The following is a 22,723-nucleotide window of genomic DNA, read 5'->3' as shown; positions in this document are numbered from 1 at the left end:
TTTGTCTTTCAACTCGTCCAAATAATTATCACACTTGACTGGAAGCAGAGACGACTTCCATATGGGATGGAAACAGTTGTTTGTCTAAAAGGGGGAGGTTGGAAAAATGGTCCAGAATCCTAAAAGTGCTTCACCAAATCCAATCCCAGTATCATAAATGCAACACTGGACTATTAAAAACAAAGGAGCAGGTCGTCCACAAAGTGGTATGTCTGTGCCTCCTCCTGTGTGCCCAAGTCTCCTAAAGGGCAAGAAACTGAACGCCAAGAAGCCGGTCAATAGATATGTACAAGTGTGTTTGTGTTAGAAACTGTAAAATCACCCTGCTCCTACAAAATGCTTTTTGTTCACTGTGCTTGTTTACATCCGGGTAGTAGAGCAGAGAGAGTCCTCATGACCTCACATTGTACTGGGGTTGAATTTTTTTCCATTTCTTATTTAATGAACGATTCGAGTTATCCACAGTCTGGCACAAGGCTGACCTGATTGACAGGTGGGCGCGGTGTAACGGTTTGTCAGGAGGTTTAAAACCCGCCTCAGCTCCAGCTCTCAGCCTGTCGTTAGGTTGACTGAAAGTTAGACTGAGACAGCATTTCCAGCATGGAGACCGCCATCGATGGGACTCCAGCGCCCCCTGCAGGAACAGATGGGTGGCGTCACTCAGGCTTCAAACATTAATATTCACACTTTATGCCTTTAACCGGAGGTACAGCCCCGGGTAGTGACGGCAGGCAGAGTTGCAGTTTGGGTATAACATTTGACGGGTGTCGAATGCCAACACACAAAAATCTGATTTATTAAATATTAACAGACTAGTAATTCTGACGAGCAAGGGTGGTGACGTCAAAGTCTTTATATGTGATTTTTTGATCCAGCAGATGTCGCCCCTTGAGCACCAGCATGAAACCAAAACAACTGGCGCTGCATTGTTGTGTTAGCATGCTAATGCTAGTGATCTTTATTCTGCTCGTATCTTCACACTGCATGTAAATTTACCTGAAATGAGCGTGATCTAGAAACACAGTTAAGCAGTGAGTACAGTATGTTATTCTTCTTTTCTCTAGTCCCTCAATTAAACAACTTTTATACACGAGGGGAGGAGTCAGCCGGCCGTCCGGGCGATGTAAACAAACTGAAGATAGGACTCTGAAAACTCTGAAAACATCACAGACAGTGGGACTCGGGTGTTACACCCATTGTAGACAGTCATGACTCACAGAGTTATTTTCAGAGGATATACTTGATTTCTACATTTAAGTGTGAAAAATCACATATGAAGACTTTAACCGACTAAACATGCACATTCATCGTCATCATGACCAGTAAAACACTCCCAACACAAGGTTCAGTTAAAATGTTTGTTCATGGAGGTTTTGGAGTTTTATCCCCTCACATCAACATTGACCTCACATCCTGGTCGTCATGGAGAGCTCAGGTTGACGATAAACAGCCTTTTCATATCTAAAGAGAATCATGTGGATTTCAGCTGACAGACGCTGTATTCAAAGACATTGTCTCTCAGCGTGAATAGACAGGAGATGCAGAAATCACTGTACATTGTTTCTATCAATCTGTGGAGGCTTACACCTATAAATACCTGTATCCTTAAACAGCTGTTTGTCAGTAAGAGCGGTGTGACAGCGGTGTCATTGAGCAAGTTTTTTTCCAGATGCAGGGGGGGGATCACTCTGCAGCCCTGGTTGATACTGTACTCTGTTGGTGGGATTAGCTTCAAATCCTCTCCCTCTCTTAAAACCCTCAGAAGGGGAGCGCAGTCATTGAACCTGCTGTGACGGAGCTCTCTTCTATTTTTATTCCTTTTTTGCTCTCTGTCAGCCTTGGTGCTAAAACATCAAAGCACATTTGTAGTTCAGCAAAAAGGAAAAAAAACGAAACCTCTCATTTAGAACTGGTTCACAGGGCGAATTAATTATTCATTCAGATTACCGTTCAGCAGCCCCGAACAACAGGAAGATAGGAACGGGACACACAAACGCGTACACAAATTCTCTCGGAGCGCTTCAGAGAAAGTGAAGGGGGCAGATAATGAAGAGCGGCTGTCGGTGTTTTCAGGCTGCTGAAAAAAGCTCTCGCCTTCCAAAAAAGATCAGCCCCACAATGTGGAGGTTTAAAGCAGCGTCCAACTCCAAGGTGTTCTGAAGCAGATTAGTAGGTGTTTGAGAGCAGATAAGCACACAGATTAGCAGACTTCCTCGGCTGTGGAGTTCCAAGTTAAAAGCCTCTAGTGTCTCTGACGGATATAATTGGACTTCTGGCAAGACAAACAACAGCAAACATAATCACAATCAAAGACGAGGCCGCATGAAAAGAACATTTAAATTCAACAATGCAAGAGTGCTACAGGTGGAGTCGATGGGCTGATCTATATCGGGGACTTTTCTGCAGACAATACGTGGAAGTCGAGGGCTGAAATGGACGAATGTGGGTAGATTTTTTTGGTTTGGTTTGGTGAATCTCAGAAGGCTCTCGGCCACATGGGGGGGGGGGGCGGGTAAACATTTGTAACCAAAGAAATAAAAAAATATGCTGAGTTTTAAAACGCACAATATGTAAATTCCATAATTTAAAACAATAACAAAAGATGACCTCGAGGGGAATCAAGGGGACGAGTTATCACTGCTACTCTCCCCCCGCCCCTGATGAAAACTAATTCCTATTTGACTGTAGTCATGACGACCGGGCTGAACCGACCTGAGGAAGAGGATATGTTTACAGACGAGCTATTATTCACATGATGTTTTTTTCACAGCAGCACAAACAGCAACAGTACGACAGCTTTCAGCAGCAGCTCACGTTTCTTTATGCAGCAGTCGTGTTTCCACAGCAACGATAAACATGTCGTCGTCGGTCACAGCGGATAAGACACCTTTGGGCGTGATTGTTGTAGCTTCAGCATCTTTCTCCTGCGTCTCTACACTCTAAGAAATTGCTGTAAATTTACAAGGAAATTTCAACAGTATGATCCTGTTATGTTTAAATACAGGACATTACTGTATTATAACGGTTTATAACAATATTTTACTGTATTATTGCTTGAAGGAAACAAAACAATAATTTACCGTTTAAATGCAATGCATTTTGGGAAAAAGAAGTTGACACCACATGGTTGAAAGGACAGTGGAGTTGGCTTTGTCAGATTGTCATCCATCTCCATCTTGACAATTAAGAGGTGAGTGCCTTACTGCTTTGTTAGTTAGAATAGGCAAACACCATCACTTACTAAGTTTGAAGTCATTTGTAAGATTAACGTTAGCTAGATTTGGAAATTACACAGAAACACTGCAGGCAGACACACACACAGTGAGTGAATTCTTTGCCAGCTAACATTAGCTCGAAATACAGATCTTAACAGTTGCTAAATGGGACAAAAAAAAATATATATTGTAATGTGGTTAACTAAGTGGACTATAATGAACTTCACTTACTTGCCTGGTGGTACTAGAATGGTAAGGTTAGCTAACATCAACAGTCACTTTTTCTTTGTTTCAGCTTCAACTGACACTGACTATTGATTAAATATTTAATTAGAAATGATGATTAGCTGGGCCTACTAGGCAATATAGCCATAGTATAAATAGTATAATATCCAGTATTTGAAAATGTATAAAAGGAAACTTTAGTGAAACTGTCAGAATGGATCTGGAGCATGTTTTTTGTTTTTTTACTGTTTTAACACATAAAGCTGCTGCCATACATCCTGAATTCATGTAATTCCAGGACTTATTTTTATTCATACTAGTTTTACTTCATACTTTTACTTTACTTATTTGTATATGGAGAATATTTAGAAAGGATTGTCCATATCTTAATGTTCACTGTTCAGCTGGAGCTGCTTTTGTTCTGATGTTGTTTTTTCCCTTTACAGAATCCTTGTGGCAAATCAGAGGGAGGTGCAGGTCCAGGGACCCAATTTCCCTCAGAGGACAGGTTCAGGTTCAGTTATGAAACTATAACTTAATTTTTTTCACTTCTGTTTAAAATGTATCTACCAAAACTCTTTTATTCACTATATATTGGAAATGCTAAATGCCTTAATGTAAATATTTGTGCAGGATTTTTTGCCTATTTAACCTTTGTATTCTTAATGTGTATTGTCTTTGTTTTTGTCAGTTTCAATAAAGACAGATGTGGTTTGAGAAGACAGTTTAAAGTTTTATTATTTGTCTTAACATTTTAAGTTGCAATTTTAAAGGTAATGTTTATTTATTATTTTAAAATATGGTGTTTTATAACCTGACATGCAAGGATTAATTTATCACATCACTAGGTTTAGAAAATAAATATATTGTGTCCATTTTGATAAAAGGAAATTAATCTATAGCTAGGTGTAGTATTTACAATTCACAGTAAAAATATGCAAATATACCTCTTGTGAAGAATTGTAAATAAACAGTATTAAACAGTTAATCCTTTCAACAGTATTTTCCTGTTAAGGTTTAAAATCACAGCTTTTTGCTGTATTTACAAAAACGGTAGAAAACTGTAAATTTCAGCAACAGCAATATACCGTTAATTTTACAGTAACTTCCTGGCAACCCTACTGCCAGTTGTTTACCGTTTTTTTAACAGGGGGAATTTCTAAGAGTGTACTGTCAGCATGTCGGAGCGTCACACACCAACACACACTGATACACACACAGGAAACGACAGCTCACTACTCGCCACTGTATTCGATTTTTAACGCAGCAGAACAAGGTTGATCCGATATCCAAACAGAACGAGTCGTGATCCGGTCAAACGGTCGGTTTCACGTTTCTCCATTCTCTCTCTGATCGTGTCTGCGTTCATCAACAATCAGTAACTTAACTTTGTAACGCTATCCCACGGCCTGCTGTGAACTTCTCCACACACACACACACACACACACACACTCTAACTCTACATCCACTGACCTGCAACAAATATCTGTGACCGTCTTCTGTGAATGGTGACTGTCTTCTGATGTTTGGAAGTCTTAAAACACTGAGTGGACTCTACCTAATCTCACAAGATAATTTGATCTTCTTTCAGTTAGGATGGAAAAAACAGACGGCTAATTTCCCCATTAATTAATCTTTTTTTTTCATATATTAGCCGGTCCAGTCAGAGCGACTGGTGGGGGATGGGACAGAGTTACAGCTTTGTTAATAACCTGAAGGGTTTGGGGTTTGAAGATATAAAACAAGGCATGCATGAGTTGCCCTTTTTCTCTTGAGCTGCTCTCCGCTCACATCTGTGGTTTTTCTGTCGAAGATTTTCAGACACAAAGTGGATTGTTGAAATCGTCGGGGGGGGGGGGGGGGGGGGATGTCTGGGATAATCTCAAAAACTGACCTGAAGAAAACCTAAAAACTTTACTTTAAGCATGCAGAAAATCATTTGAGAGAAAAACAGGGACCTTATCCAAAAGCCATCCTGATCTAAAGAGACACAAGGAGAACGAGAACAGAGATTAGATTGACAGAGACTGGTATAGTGAACATCAGTACTGCAAGCACTTGACGATTAATGCATCGATGCAGAGACAGGACATAATCGATGCTGACGAGGGTTATAAAAAATAACTAGCATGCGGGTTTATTGCGCAGTGTTGAGTTAGTTTAAAGGCTTCATATGTGATTTTTTTGATCCAGCAGATGTCGCCCTTGAGCACCAGCTTGAAACCAAAACAACTCGCGCTGCATTGTTGTGTTAGCATGCTAATGCTAGCGATCTTTATTATGCTCGTATCTTCACACTGCATGTAAATTTACCTGAAATGAGCGTGATCTAGAAACACAGTTAAGCAGTGAGTACAGTATGTTATTCTTCTTTTCTCTAGTCCCTCAATTAAACAACTTTTATACACGAGGGGAGGAGTCAGCCGGCCGTCCGGGCGATGTAAACAAAGTGAAGATAGGACTCTGAAAACTCTGAAAACATCACAGACAGTGGGACTCGGGTGTTACACCCATTGTAGACAGTCATGACTCACAGAGTTATTTTCAGAGGATATTCTTGATTTCTATATTTAAGTGTGAAGAATCACATATAAAGACTTTAAACGAAAGTAACGTTGGCTAACAGGGATTTGAGACAGAAAACAATGTAAATTGAGTCCTGGTCCTGTGCTTGCTGACGAGCAGAGTCAGCTGGTCCTGCACACTCAGACCACAGTGCTGAAACGTCTCTTTAGCCGACCGCAGCACGGATTAGCATCGTCATTACAGCTGAAGGTGTGTTTAAACTGAGACTCTACCTTTTAGAAGCTGCAGCAACTTTAGCCTGTGAAGCCCTCGAAGGACTGAAAGTGACATTTTTCACATGTAACCTAAGTTTCAGTGTTGTTTTCTTTTTTTCTCCATACAGTTTATATAATTTTATACTGATTTAAAGGCAAACCTCCAACATTTTCTGAACAGCAGTGTTATATCGGAGGTGGTTTCTGGCTGCTGCTGCACACCTATATTTAGAGAGAGGAAATTACAGTAGTACATGTTTACATCACTTTCATGCCCCTAGCCGGAGTGTTATTCCAATCAGTGCCAACAATTCATCTTAAACTCCCTCTCACACACACACACACACACACACACACACACACACACACACACACACACACACACACACACACACACACACAACGTCAAACGGTCACGTCAATCTCCTCAGCATCCACTCAGAAAGAATATCACCGTGCGCCATGAATTATTCAAAGCCGTCCATACTGTATGTAAAACATTGCAAGAAAATATTAAAACTATAAACTGTAAACAATTCTGTGACAAGCCACCCGTGTGAATCACCGCAGCACTCGTCACCATATGGAATCTTCTGTGTTATGCAAATACGTTTAGATGAGACGGGACAACAGATGGAACTTCAACATAATCGGTGATCTGCAAGTTCAGCGCCCCCTGCTGGGCACTGTGGTATGACTGTCAGGTTCTGAAGAGCGCAGAGGTGTGAGGGTCAGCACACTGCTGAGGCACACACACACACACACACCATCAGATTGTTGTTTTTATGTATAATCAGTCACCTGTACGGCACTGTGAACCCTATAGGCTGTATAAAAGATACTATACAGTTAAAAGTTTTAATTCGATTTCATCTGTTTCTGCCGAACAGGAAATACTCCTGAAAAAGATTTTTACACCTTAAAGAGAAACACTAACTCTGGATCAACTCAACAGCATGCATAGATGTAAACAAAGATGTAAAATTCCCATTTTTTAAAAATAGAAAACATCAAACTAAACACAAAACCATGAAATCTGCCTTCTCTCTTTTAGATCCTAAAAGTCAAACATAAGACGTTTTCACATCTGCACTCTGGATAATATCTAGATATTTACAGGAGGACTGCTCCGGAGATTCTCCCGACCTAGCCGCTCACATGTGCTCCTCACAGCGGGGGACTTTCCCTGTCAGAGGGGAGGGGGGGGGCGGGGGATTTCCCGACGTAAGACAAGTAGCGGTAGTGGAAGTAGCGGCCGAAGCAACAGAGTCCGCTACACAACGTTATAATGAGAATATTTACCTTTATATCAATGCTATGTGTAATCCAATGGAATGACAACATCCACAAAAGAGAGGAGAACATACTGACGAACAGAAAACAGAATGCAGACGTTTAATTAGAGCACGGAGATCGTAGAGGTGGCGTGCAGACACTTTATGCAGTCACTGTTTATAAACGTCATTCTATTGGCTCAAATTGAAATCTCCGGAGTATATTCGGCCGCGTTCAGACATCAGCTCACTCGGATTTTCTGAGGATAAAATACTAGAGGTCTGGAGGAGAAACTCCGGGTAAAGACCGTGCGAAAAATGCGTCTGTTTGCATTCAGCCTAAAGAACCTCCGGGTAGACTAATCTCCAGAGTTTTTCAGGAGATTTCCGTATGTGTGAAAAGGGTTTCATAGCTACCACCACCTTCTCTTACAACATACAAGGTACATACAAGACAGGCACGTTGTTATCGTTGGGCCCAGGGTCCGAAATTCACTTTTTGACTCACCGACCGAGGTGGCAGGTCGATGAAAAAATTCACCGGCCAAACATATTTTTTTTACCGGCCAAAATAACAAATTGTGTTTTTTGTGTCCTATACACATCTGTTACAGTACATTTAACTGAGAAGGCGTTATGTTCTGTTTAATCAATAACACATTTAAGTCACAGATTCGATCATGTCATCAGATCAGGAAATTGAGAAATTGTAAAAAAATATATTTGCTGGCCTTTATTTTTTTCTTAATGTATTATTTGTAGGCAGTAGTTCCCAAATATTTACTTTTTATTTTTTCTCCCCAAACATCCAGCACATGATCTGAGTCCTCTGATTCCTCTGACATGTTGCTTCTGTCTCATCACAGTGTGAGCAGACGAAAACAGCAGAAAGCAGAGACTCCTGTTCAGACTTGAAGAGAGCAGCAGAATCCATCTTTAGGGGGCAGGAGATTCTCAGCAGGAGCTCTCTCTCTGTCTTCCTCGTGTTTGGTTGTTTTTCTGTGTGTGTGTGTGTGTGTGTGTGTGTGTGTGTGTGTGTGTGTGTGTGTGTGTGTGTGTGTGTGTGTGTGTGTGTGTGTGTGTGTGTGTGTGTGTGTGTGTGTGTGTGTGTGTGTGTGTGTGTGTGTGTGTGTGTGTGTAGACCAGCTGCAGGCCTGTTCCAACAAACCTGCTCTCAAACAGGTGTAACACTCAGCGGCTTGCATAAACCTCCAGCTGGTCCTGAATGAAATAAACATGTTTTGGTTATTGTACTTGCGTCTCTGCCTCTTGGCGACCTGCTGCCCACATCACACAGCAGCATACCTGCACGCCGCGCAGATGTGTGGCGTTCAGAGCCGGGGCGAGGAGGCGCGCCAACACATGCCGTCTGTTTTTTAAATATGGCAGAGCAGGTGGTTTTTATGTGCTGCTCACAGACGTCATCGCGCTCAGAAACACCTCGTCCCTGCTCGCAGCCTGCGTCTTCATCGGGCGTCAGAGCGATAATTTGTCCGCCTGACAGACGGGCGTCTAATGTGAGGACTGGACCGCTTCCATCTCCGGCTCGCCGCGTCCTCGGCTGTCTGTCCGTCTCAGTCCGTCCCGCCTTTGATCATGTTCGGCTTTGGAATGAGTCAGGCGTGAACACAATCTGACGCACATCCCACACAGATCCTGCACACCAGATACACACACACACACACACACACACACACACATGAAGCTTTAAATCTTTCACCGATGTGTCCTCGCTCCACTGCTACATGTCTCTCTCTCTCCACACCTGTCTGTCTGAATCTGTGTGGGCAGGGACGTATACGCTCCCCTGCCGTTAGAATTATTTTTCAATGTGTGTCATGTATCGTGTCCGCATGAAACCCCGGACTCTAAAGATCCACACAACACTGTCACCAAGACTTCTTTCTTCATGTGTGCTCGCTTGGAAAACCAATTCTCCACTCATTTATTCTTAGTTTAGTTTTTTCAAAATGTCTCTGTGTCTTCCTAGTCTCAGTGAGATGTATGAAATTCCTCCTGCCTTTTGACATTAGCTTTGTTACAATAACAGAATTTAAATCTTTGATAGTTTCTGGTAAAAACAAAGTCAAAATCTGTTTTGACACCTCTGAAACTCAAAGAGAAGAAGTCCTAGGCAACCGATGTTCTCAAGTTAATTGTGAGGATATGTTTGGGCTTTTTACGCTTTTATTTCAGAGACAGGACAGTGGATAGCGTCGGAAATCAGAGAGAGAGAGAGAGAGAGAGAGAGAGAGAGTGGGAAACAACATTTGTGCTGCCCACGCCGAGGACTGCAGCATCTGCACATGGGGCGTACTAACCTGGCCTTCTGCAAAATCATATTGCAGAAGAGCTCCTGCACACTGCCTGAATTACATCAATAAATTGACAATGTGTCAGTACGAATTTGTGCAATGTAGACCATGTTCTCACGCTTTCCCCTGTGATAGCTTTTTGCAAAAAATGATTGTCCCGTTTGGGAAATTTGTCTTTTTGAATCCAAGTGACATCACCTATTCCCATGTGAGCACGCTCCTCTGAAAACAAAAGAGAAAAGCGTAAACAAAACATCCAGGACTAAATCTATCCACCGAAAAATACAAAACAAAAATAATGCAGAAAGTCATCGCAATAGTCAGGATCTGATTTAGAAAAACTTTTTCAGAGCCTTTAAAAAAAGTTTCCATAATGTTTTCCACAACAAAACAAAAAAATTAGACAAAAACATTCCTGAAAATGATTTTCAAAATCTGACCCAGATTTCTGAAATATCTCTAATACTTCGGTTTCTCCCACCATGTAGCATTATGAAATAAACTTGCTATAAAGTCTTTTTTAGCCACACTGTCTTTGGTCTGGCTCTTCTGTTGATGAAGACGTCCTCCACTGTGAAAAGTGGACAGGCATACCCCCACGGGGAAGTTCTCCCTCCATGCATCAGTGGAGCAGGAAAAATCCCCCTTGAAAGGGCTCTTTGGCAGCAGGTGACGGGGGCGACTGTGGCGAGGCAGGAGCGAGAGATCGGCTCTCTGAGAGGAGGTTTAGGCTTGTATCAGAAAGAAGGCGTCTGCCATGCTAATGAGAAACAGGCCCGAGGACAGAGACGATGTTCAGAGTGCGTCTGCTGCCCGGGAGTCCAGGACTTAAAAATTATATATATTAATATTTGAACAAAATCAGCCGATAACCATTCTCCATGTTCTACTACTTCACTTTAAGGCAAAAACAAAGCTCCCTAAAGGCTGATCAGTACTTCCTTTACATATTTTGGGGGACAGGGAGGGTTGTTCCATCACTGTAAAACTCTTGTAATACTGTATTGGTCTGAATATAAGACGACCCTGATTATAAGACCACCCCCGTTTTTCAACACTCACATTTAGAAAAAAAGATTTGCAGACCAGATCTTGTTTTTATAAAGAACTTTTTTTAAAGAACTTAATTTTATTTGAAAATAACAATATTAAAAACACATTGAATTAAACACCTGTTGTATTTAAAACAAAGTGTTTCACAAGGGCGAACTATGTACAGTATGATTCAAAATTAAAATCGATTAACAATCAAGCAATATTATCAACATGTTTTTAACATTTTTAAATAACAGAGGAAATACAGGCAACACTTTTAACTAAACTACCGCTAAACTAAAACTCGCCAAACTTCTCCTCCGATGTCTCCTCTCTATTCCTCACACACACACACACACACACACACTCTGCCCCGCTGTGTTCGCTCTCACTGTCATCGCTCCCCGGCTCCTCCCAGAGCGCGTCATGTGTATTGACAGGGTAAGGGGGGCCTTCGGACCTATTTCGATGGGGAAAAAGGCCGTCTTATATTCGGACCAATACGGTAGTTCACGTTGTGTGTGTTGTATTGATCAAAGAAAAAACACTCAGATACGGCTGTTGCTAAAAAATGGTTGATTGCTTTAATTAAACCGGATACCAAGGCTATGACGGTGAACATCTCATGTCCACAGCGCAGCACAATCACCTGTTTACTGCAGTGTGTAACTTTGGCAGCGGGCCGAGGTCACCTTTTTGTTTGAGGTGCACCCAAATGTTTCACTGCGTCGCCTTTAACGCCATAAGGTCACCTTTTTATGGCTCTCCATAACTTTCATATAATGTGAATGATTTTTAAACAAGAATAAGGTGTAGAGCAGGGGTGTCAAAGTCCTACTGGGTCGGGGCCGGATTTATTCAAATGAGACCTCAAGTGGAACTAATTTTGCAGACATCACTTTAGCTCAACTCATGGATATATCGGCTAATGTATGATTAAAAAAAAGACAAATAAAGGTACTTGTATAGAAAACTGCATGTTAACACATAAAATGTAAAAGTACATGAAGCAGAGGGGTTAACTCTGTCATTGCAAACTGCATGTTGGCACATGGAAATATTTAAATGTACCACACTACAGAAGAAAACATCAATAATCATGTTTTGTTTGAGATTATTATATTATGTTTTAATATTGCTGTTCAAGGTTATACAAACTTTGACAGGTTATTCTACCTGCCCTGGGATCAGTGCATTAACGACCAACTTGGTCGCACTCTGGAGCCCTGGGTACTAATTTTTACTATTATTATAGCTAGCATAGTGACATTTCTTAGAGCGGGGGTTCCCAAACGTTTCAGCCCGCGACCCCCAATATAACGGTTCTAAGAGACTGGGGACCCCCATTGTCCCTGGAAGTGACTGAAACATTTGACATTGCGCACAGCCACGCACACTATTAACCTCTCCAAACACTGGTATTAGAACAGCACAGCAGCCCAAACACCATCATTAAATTAATGGGTAAAATATGCAATTTTAAACCATTTTCCATTTTAAAATGTTTTTGGAAAGAATCTTGCGACCCCCCTAACAGGGTCTCGCGCAGGGGGTCCCGACCCCCACTTTGTGAACCACTGTCTTAGAGTTAATATCGATCTAAAAGGTCAAAGGACATCTTCACTATGACATCATAATGTCCCTGGCTAAACCCTTTTCTGGGCTCATTCTTTTAAATGTATCCCAGAAAGCCCCGGGGGAAACATCTTTTAATATGGTCCTCCTGGGACTGCAGGATGAGCTCATTAAATTTTGTTGGTCATAGTAGGTCAAAGGTCACCATGGCCAACCAGTTCGATCAAATAGGATTTCTCTACAATGCCTAGAGGGAAGTTTAGTACATATTTGACCTTTGACCAAGTCCATTTGCCTCTGAATCAAATTTTGAATTACCAAGACCGGGATGACTGAGAACCTCCTCAGACAGTAAATGTGGTTATTTTAAATTGATTTATGTTTGACTGATTGATTATTGGAAAATCTCTCCTCGCTCTGCACCTCATGTAACTGTTTATTCTGCTGTCTCAGGAGGTTACCGTGACAACCACATGCTCCAAAAGAGCATCTCCAACGTCTCCTGTTTGATGAAGCACTTCTAATGACATTGTTTCGTTTTATGAGTATTGTTGAATTTCTATTTTTAACAAATATTTCCTTCGTGGCACTACATTACTACTTACATATGGTTGATATATTTTCCATAAACCCATCAATCTCTTGTGTTTGGAAAAAGCTGCAACCACTAATGTTGAAAAAAAGAAGCCAATGCAGAAGTGCAAAATCCTGCAGTTCCTCGATCGTCCACTAGAGGCTGGCTGCAGAAGCACAGGAAGTCACATACACACCCATTCAAAAAAGCCTGTTTTTACAGCAGAGATTAACATGTTTAAAAGTCTGATTAGGTGTGATTAGCTCATGTCTCGATCGGCAAACACTGAATGTTTTGATGACTCATCAGTTTTGATTTGATGAAGGATAAGAGTTATTCACAATAAGGCGTGTAGCTGACCTGATTGACAGGTGGGCGCGGTGTAACGGTTTGTCAGGAGGTTTAAAACCCGCCTCAGCTCCAGCTCTCAGCCTGTCGTTAGGTTGACTGAAAGTTAGACTGAGACAGCATTTCCAGCATGGAGACCGCCATCGATGGGACTCCAGCGCCCCCTGCAGGGACAGACGGGTGACGTTACTCAGGCTTTGTTCAGTAATATTTACAGTCTCAGTTTTGAACCTTGAGAGGAGATCTGCATCGCGCACTAATGGGAATATACATTCCCTGCAGTGGCCACAGTAAGCTTGTTATTATGAGGGAAACACTGATGGATTGAAACTGTAACTTAAATGAATGGAAGATGCATCCAGACGAGTTAGTCTGAGTTCACTCTAAAGGGCCATCAAAGATCCCCACAATGCAATTTGTCGTTTTACTGCGTTCCTCATAATCCCTCAATTCAATAAAACAGATTGTGTAAATGAAAAATTACAGTCATGAGAGCGATAGAGCTGTCAGTGATGCTGCAGACAGTAAAAACCTGACTGCTCATCAAAGAGAACAAACACTGTTTCTCTATAATGAGGAAACAAAGTCATGCCAATGATTTGAAATGTGTAATAATGGTTCAGGAGAGTTCATTCAGTTGTTTTGTTTTTTAGATTTGGAAGATTTGTCTGTTGGGTTTGGAACATGTTTCTGTTTCTCAGCAGAGGTGTGGACTCGAGTCACAGATATGACTTTGGACTCCACTTTATCATATCACTTGTTTACAATTCATTTTATGAGACGCTTTTATCCAAAGCGAGGAACATCAGAGAGTAGACACAACACTAATCCATTCATACACCGCCACCGAAGCAGCGGGAGCAATGCAGGGTTAAGTGTCTTGACACATCGTCTTGACACATCGGACACGTTGCTCAGCTGGGGATCGAACCCTCGACCTTCCAGTTGAGAGGCGACGCCAATGATTCATGACTTCACTTGGACTTTAGCCTGAGGACTCAAAAATACTTCAGATTTAAACGTCTGTATATTATTTTAGGACATTGTGATTTCCACGATGCAAAAAAACATGGACAGAGTCACAGAATTAGTCAATGAAAATGAACCTTTAAAATGTGGAATATGGTGGAAAATCAAAGAAAGAAATCTGGAAAAAAAAGATATTTGGTGATGAGTACTATTGACTTGTTTAGGACTGAAATTTGAAAGTGTAGGACCTTGGACTCGACTCGGGACCTTGGACTTGAGACTTACTTGTGACTTGCACCTCTGGCTGACGGTTAGGCTTTCAAAAACCACAAAGTGACTCTGACGCTGCCACAGTTTTAAAACTCCTGCATCAAAAATGACACAGGACCATATTTTGTGATTATCAAAGGGTGTGTGTGTGTGTGTGTGTGTGTGTGCGTGTGTGTGTGTGTGTGTGTGTGTGTGTGTGTGTGTGTGTGTGTGTGTGTGTGTGTGTGTGTGTGTGTGTGTGTGTGTGTGTGGCCGTCATGAGGTAAACAAAAGCCACATCATTAGCACACCAATCACTTGCTGCTCTTCTTCCTTGATTTTGAACGCAGACTGAAAATGTTCTGAGCGGTGACAAATCGTCAAGTTAAAAGTCAGCGGCGGCGGCGGCGTGGGCATGGACCCGAGGCGAGAAGAAACTTTAGCACCTGACAGACCTGACAACAGTTTTCAAGCGCTCCCTTAAATGTGTGTGATAAAACTCAGGACTACTGTATGTTCTCATGAGTCACACGGTGGTGATGGTTGTTAAACATTACAAACACACCGTCTTTCACTTTGAGGTGAACATGTTTCAGGGTCTTCATTTTGTACGGCGTGCTGCGCATAGCGACACAGAGCAGGCTGGCAGCGCCGCGTTTTCACATCGTGGTTACAGTGGTTTTCTGTCCAGTAAATAGAGTCAAGTGACCAGCAGAGGTGGCGGGCAGAGAGACTCGGGGCCTGTGTGGGTCTGTACTTCAAATCTTTCACCGTAGGCTGAGAGCTCAACTAGCGTCCTGTAGCGAGCAGGAGTTCAAACTCCTCAATGCGAAAACAGAAGTTACTAAAAGAGCGAGACAGAAACTGACCATTTGTGGACATCGCTATACACGATAGAAATCATCACACTGGAAGACAGGTTAAACTTTTTTTCCTCTTTGGGTAGCCCCAAACACAACCGCAACTTATATTCAATAGACTCTTCTCCTCTGTCGCCCCCCGGTGGTGGAATGAACTACAGAGTCCCTCTGCACCTTTAAGAAAAAGCTAAAGACCCAGCTCTTTCATGAATACCTACTAACTTAATGATGATGGTCTCCATATTATTGATGATGATGATGGTAATGACGATGGTTTTTGTTTGATAACAACGACTTATAAGATGGTTTCTATACTGATTAGAGCTCTCAAGAACTGCCCTCAATGTTGTGCTTTGCCTCTGGTCACTTCCTGTCAGCACCTGTGTGTCCAATCAGACTCAAAGCTGATCGTTTGCTCTTACTGACATTGTTCCCTTTTTTCTAGATCCTTGCTTGTGTTGTTCTTACTCTCTGATGTACGTCGCTTTGGATAAAAGAGTCTGATAAGTGAACTGTAGAATTGTAGAATATTCTGGATTAAACAGTAGATGTGATGTTATTAGGATGTTCTCCTTATCATCAGGAGGGATGCTAATGCTAGGCTACTACGGGTCATATTAGAGGAAGGGAACACATGACCTACAGTATGTAGTGGTTAAAGTACTTTTTGATTCTGGATATAGTTGAACTAAAATGTGCCAGGTCTCAACTTTCTTTGTTGGATTGCCCTCCATTTTTTTTTCTTTTTATTGGCTGTCGGCGTTCCTGGTTGCAGCCTCCTGCTGTGCAAACAAATTGTTTCCCACTGCCAAAAAACTGCAGCCCCGCTCGTTTCATTTAAGGAGCAGAGGCTGTTTTTGAACGGGAGTTCTTGTTAAGCCACTGAACTCGTCATATAAGCCGTCATCCTGCTGCTCGTGCTCTAGGTACAAAAAAAAAAAAAAAAAACGATGAACCTGGAGCAGTGTTTAAGATAACACGAGCTCGACTGTACTTGGAGGCTAACCTTGACACCCTCTCAGTTCTCCCTACACGTTAAGGACACCACACTACAAAGAGAAGAAGCACTAATCCAATAACCTCAGCTGAACTCTCTCCTCTCCGGGCTGTTGGAAGCCTTGATGCTCTCACTATCAGCTGCTGAACAGGGACTTGTGTGTGTTTTTTTGGGGTTTTTTTTTTGCTACAAAATTGGCCGAGGCGGAGCGGGAAAGTGAGGAATTGTTCGTACCAAAGGAGGAAGTTAAGATTGTGTTTGTGTGTGCATGAATGTGTGTGTGTTGTGTTGTTATCTGCAGCTTTTTGATGAAATGTGGACGTGTTTGTGTGTGTGAGGTTTTTTTCTCCCAGACATAATGAAGGACTGTGAAATCATCAAGCTGACTGTGGATGTGAGTCTGCAACATGTGTGTGTGTAGGTGTGTGTCTGCGAGCTTATCTGCAAGTAAAAGCCTTTTAGACGACGAACTCCCCCTCTTCCGTTTCAGCGTGTGTTCTGTGCTGCACGTGTGCGTCCGCGGTGGATTTATCCCTCTCGTGTAGTAGCGTCCTCCTTTGATTTGTGTGAAGCTCGTTTTCTGCTCCGATAACAAACTGCAGCCTCTCAGGAAGCCCAGCCTGCAGCTGCTCCGTCTCTCACCCCCCGTCCCCTCATCGCCCATCCTTCTTATCCCCCCCCCTCTCGCTCTCGCTCTCACCGGCTTTTATGGAGCCAATAAATAACCTCGCACTGTCTCCATGTTTAACTTGGTTTTAGAGGCCAGCGGGGGCCGGCTGTGTGCGGCAACATTACACTTTACCAAACAAGGGTTCATTAGGGGGCTGTTAGAGATCTACAGAGCATTAAGAAGCTGAAGAAGACATCTCGACGTTTTGGAGAATCATGACTCTTTGATACCTTAAGAAGACGTTTTGTCATTAAGTTCTGCTCGCAAAAAGGATCAACAAACACTTAGTTTCAAATTATCCAAAGGCTGGTGATGAGTTTGCACACTCAGAATATTTATCTGTAGGAAAGAGAAACGTTGGAATCAGAATCAACAATCAATAAAAAGAGGAATTGATAAGAAGAACAAAAAACAAAACCTGAAATGATCAAATTAAAAACGGTACTCTATACTGACTACTCTTCTACTTTTTTATTTTATTCCACAATACAACATACAGTACACACAAGAACAAACAGGGAAGAGAGGTACAAACAACTAATAGGTCATTCACACCTGTACAAAACTCCTGATATTTCCAGCAGTAGCTGCATGTTTGAACATAAACAATTGAAGTTTTTCTCTCAGACTTCAGCCGGAGTTTCTCCTCCAGCCTCCTCGTGTTGTTTCTGCACAAAGTCAGAGTGAGCTGATGTGAGAACGCAGCAGGATATAATCAGGAGAATTCACCTGGAGCCAGTGGGAGGGGCCAGTGGGAGGGGGTGGTGACGTTTGGATTCTGTGATCGCTGCACGACCATAGACTGTCTGCACGGGACCAGTACGATCTCTGTGCATGTAATGAAACGACGAGATGGATTCTTCACCTCTTTGTTAGAAAGGAAACAACTGAAAGACAGGAAACGTCAGCAGGAGAAAGCATGACGTGCAGCAAAGGGCCAAGATAGAATCTGAACCAACAGCCGCTGTACATGTACCCTGTAACTGCAAGGCTAGGCTAGGCTAAGCCTATTTTGAAGCTTTGTTTTAGCCTGTGCCCCCTCATTGTTCACTCTAAACGACATGTTTGGCTTCCCCTCGCAGACGTACAATAAATGAATAAACCCCCCGACCCAAACAGTGTCATTTATGAATTTTTATATATATTTTTTGTGGTTGTGTAGTTTGATTTTCAGTACAGCTAGCTCCTCATGTAAGGGTTAAAAACCTGGTAACCACAGCTCTAATCCTACATTCAGTTGCAACTGTTAATAATCCTCTGTAGTTTTTTAATCTTTTAGTTTCTAATTGTGGCATCATCAAATAACTCAGACTGCTAACTGATCAACCCACACAGATTGGATTAATATTCTCTGACCATCATTTTAATCAGACTCTGTACGGCTCAGAAAAAGAATATTCTGTAATGTCAGTTTCAGACATTTGGGGTTTTTTTTAGAAGTCTTTGCAGACGTCATGAATCATTAATGAAGGAAGTCTTTAAGGACCTTTCCAAAGTTCCCAAGTGGTCGCCCTCCAAAGAACCTTTGGAAGGTTCCTGGAAGGCCTTTCCCTTGTAAGAGACTCGACTAAGCCGAGCTCAAACAAACTTAAAGAGCGACAGGTTCTCCCACAGATGAAGTGGATGAAAGGGGATTCACAGAGATCAGAGGAGACTCCCATTAATTGTGATCTATGTGTGTTTTAGGAGGGATTAGAGGGGGCAGATGCCGGGAAGCAGCTTTCACCTGTGTGGCCATTTCAAAGCCCTCATGGATCTGAAAAGCAAACACAGCTACCACCCTGAAGAGTCACAACCAAGAGGGCCGGAGAGAGGAGGAGAAAAAGCCTTTTTCAATATCGCCTTAGGAACTCTTTCTGAACATCTTTCTGATATATCTCTTGACTTTCTTTTTGAGCTAATGGAAATGTGGCTTTGAATCATACAGGTGCATTGATTAAAGTCTTATTAAAACATCCACAAAAATTGAGTTATTGCTCACAATAATTAGCATTTTAAGCTGATTTTGCTTTATGGACAATTTTTCAAGACTGTGGAGGTTTGGTGCATCACAATTTGATCGACATCTCCCCGCCTGCTCAGGAAACAGCCGTTCCTATGGCAACAAGCATTAAAAAGACTAGCTATTTCACACATGCACAAAACTATTACCTGGGTGAGCTGCACGTGTGGTCCCAAAACAGCTGGATTTTTTATCCCGATTTCTTTATCCTTACATTTTCCAGCCCCAGACAAAAATATCTGTGTGAAGTCAGGGTGAGCGGATGTGTGGAAATCCATCACACTAGCTGTGGGAGGATGATCCTGTGAGCGCTGCATGATCGGTGTGATCTCCATACCTGTAATGAATACATCCGATTACATGCAGCATTGATAAAACAGCGAAAGCTCTCATCAAAACGCTGGACTCTGTTGCTCGTCCAGCATCTCTTCCTCCCCTGTCGGACAGGAAAAACTTCCCGCTGTGAGGGATGTGATTGAATTCATCAGCTCAGGGGGGGATTTCAGGGGCAGGCTGTGCGTGTGTGAAAACAGCTTGTATGTTTAAATCATCAAAGTCGTATTCAGAGGAAGCAGAAGCCCTGCAAATTATTTATTTGCGATGGTCACGCTAGCTGAGGTTTCAGGATTTATTCCCATAGTAGCATATGTAAAGTTCAATAACTGCTCCATAGTGTTAGCTTGTCACAGATATAGATTTCCTCTGTTGACACTAAATCGCTGCCAACAAAAAAAAAAACACTGAACTCCTGCACCAGAAGGAAAAGACAAATTGAAACTCACACTCAAAACCAGCTGCCACTGAAGGCACAATCAGCTGATTTTTGGAACTAGATTTCCTGATTATTGTGAGCGATCATGTTTACTCAATTTTTGGTGGATGCTTTAATAAGACTCTCAATTTTGATATCTTAGATGCATTTGTACGATTGAAGTTTATTGATTGTGTTTATTAGATACCTCTAACATAGTTTGAAGACTAATGGGAAAGCTCCTGTGAGGAACTGTCAGTTTGTGTTGACTTTGGCGCCCCCTGTGGACAAAGTGGTACCTCTTCTTATCCCTTTTCCTGCCTCGGGTTACAAGTTTTAAAAAATGACTACAGTCTTGTTGCTAATAGTCTTTTTTTTTGCAGTCATAGGTCATATAGAAGCATTAGTTTTAATTTCAGTCTGTTTCATTACCAGGTTAAAAACTCCTCACAGGAACCTTGAATATGAAAGCAGCACATTCCCTGTTCAATAGAAACCAGATGAATACCACTCTGCACTCTCGGTCTGCTTTAATTTGTGCTTTAATGTTTGCTCTCTTTTAAACCTCTGATTGGAGTACCTGTTGGGATCCAGGTTGTAGTTCTCACCTTGTTTCTCACACTGCTCAGATGTGATGATTATGATCCTAGTTTCCTATTGATACATCTTCTCTTGTATCACATTAAATAATTATGAACATCATTGCTGCCCTCTCTGGTGTATTGTCCAAACAGACATAATATGCGTTCATAATTATTGAACCTTACATTTCTGCAGGCGTAAGTTACAAACTCTGCAACATGCAGGACTGTGAGTCCAAAACCACACCAACATCTGTTCAGTGTGTAGCAGTCTTCAAACATTAGCAAACCCTCTTTTCTCCTGACACAAATATGTCATGAGTTGTTTTCGTTTTTATTTCTCTCCTTTCATTTCGGCTTTTTTTTTTGGGGGGATCCAGATTTAGCTTTGATGTTGAGGGAGAAAAAAGCATCCAGCTTGCCAGCAGTCAGCACGATTAGCCACGTTCGGTTGTGATCAAACCATAGCGCAGGTACGGACTGAACCATCTGTGTCTTAATGAGGGGGGGGGGGGGGAGCGCTGGAGGGCAGAGGGCCTAATCAACTATTTACTCTTCCATGTATTTTTATTTTTCTTGTATTTTATTGTATCAAAGGAAAGTTTTTTGGAAGGTGTTTGAGAATTTTGTAAAGGGAGCTGTGATTTATTCAGCGCTGGATTCTCGATATTTTTTGCACATGTGGGATGATGAATGTCAGGTAATGAAAATTTTTTTTGAAGCATATGCTGATTTAGACCAAAAGCTCTTAAAAAAATCCTCCCCCATAAATCAGAATGACTAATGCCTTCTGACCGGTTATGTTTATTTCCTTACTCTCCCACCAGGTACCTGCGTCACCCACACTCACACACACACACACACACACACACACACACACACACACACACACACACACACACACACACACACATGAATATGGATAATTCTAGACCAGCATATCACCTCCCTGATAGGGTGTGAAATATGTAAAAAATCCAGAGCCATGTATGCTCCTTGTCTTCCCTCAGAGCGATGGCGGCAGCAACGTGGGCGGCTAATTATTTTCTCTCCCTCTTCAGAATCAATTGATTGCTCGTCTTTGAGTTTCGCCCTGAAAGCCGCCGAAAGGAAATGTGCTGTCACATTCACATCGTAAACGTTATTATTCTGCACACACAGCGGCGCAGACACAAGGTTGACATTTTCTAATTAAACGTTTCCTTAAGCTGTGTACGTCTCCCTGGGAAGTCTAAAAAGACGCAGACGCCCCTCACCGCCGAAGATGAAAGAACTCATTATTTCTCCCTTGCCCACTATCGTCCTCATGTTGCTCCCCTTTTTATCCAGATAACAGAACTATTCCATTTAATCAATGAGGCCTGCTCTGAGTACAGCAGAGCGGCGGCCACGGTCAAGAAAATGCACCTCAACAAGTAAGCATAAATTCAATCTGTACCCCCCTCCCACCCCCCCCTCCCCTCCCCGACCGTTTTCTCCACCCCAAAACAAACAAGCAGAGCGAGCAGCGGGGGCATTCATCATCGCTGTTTCTGCTTTGACAACTCGCTCTGTTTTAGTATTACAATCATAAGCCCTGAATTGGATAAGGGCAGAGCAGGAGAGGCTGAAAAATGGAAACGCAATGGATTTGGCCCGCCGCCAACAGGATAGAGCCGCTCCTCTTGCGCTGGGAAATGATAGCACAGAAGTTTGGGATTTTATTCTCATCCTCGACAACTCAAAGTTCAGTTGTAGAGATGTGACGATAAACTCGACTCACAATACGATATGTAACACGATACTGGGCATGTGATAGGAAACGCGTTTAGAGCCCGACCGATTCATCGTCAAGCTGATAATATCGCCGATATTAGCATCCAGTGACTATCAGTATCGGCTTATTTTATCTCAGATATGCGCCGATATTACTCCATTTATTCATCAGTCAAATAGCCTTTAATTTGAGTTTCATTTTATTTACACTAGCAGTTCTCTTTCACCAGCAGAGGGCGCTATATGTATAACAACAATCATCATTCTGCAGAGTGTCAAGCCGTGATGCATGTACATTTTGAAAGTAGCATTCCCTAAGTGCTCCGTCTGCACCCCCTCCCCTCTGTGCTCCCTCTTAAGCCACGCCCCCTCACTTACATGCACGAGCGCTGTTACTTCAGAAGTGGACCTCAGCTCATCTCTTGCATTGTGTAGAAACTACGTCGTCTCATGTCTCATTCAGCGGTAAGTAAACTCTCAGTATAAACTCAAGAGGTAGAGAGCGAGCAGGGAGGCAGGGAGGCGTCTGATTGGTTCATCAGATTGGT

The sequence above is a fragment of the Labrus mixtus genome, chromosome 18 (assembly GCF_963584025.1).
Source record: "Labrus mixtus chromosome 18, fLabMix1.1, whole genome shotgun sequence".
Lineage (NCBI taxonomy): Eukaryota > Metazoa > Chordata > Actinopteri > Labriformes > Labridae > Labrus > Labrus mixtus.
This window is presented reverse-complemented; position numbering follows the sequence as displayed.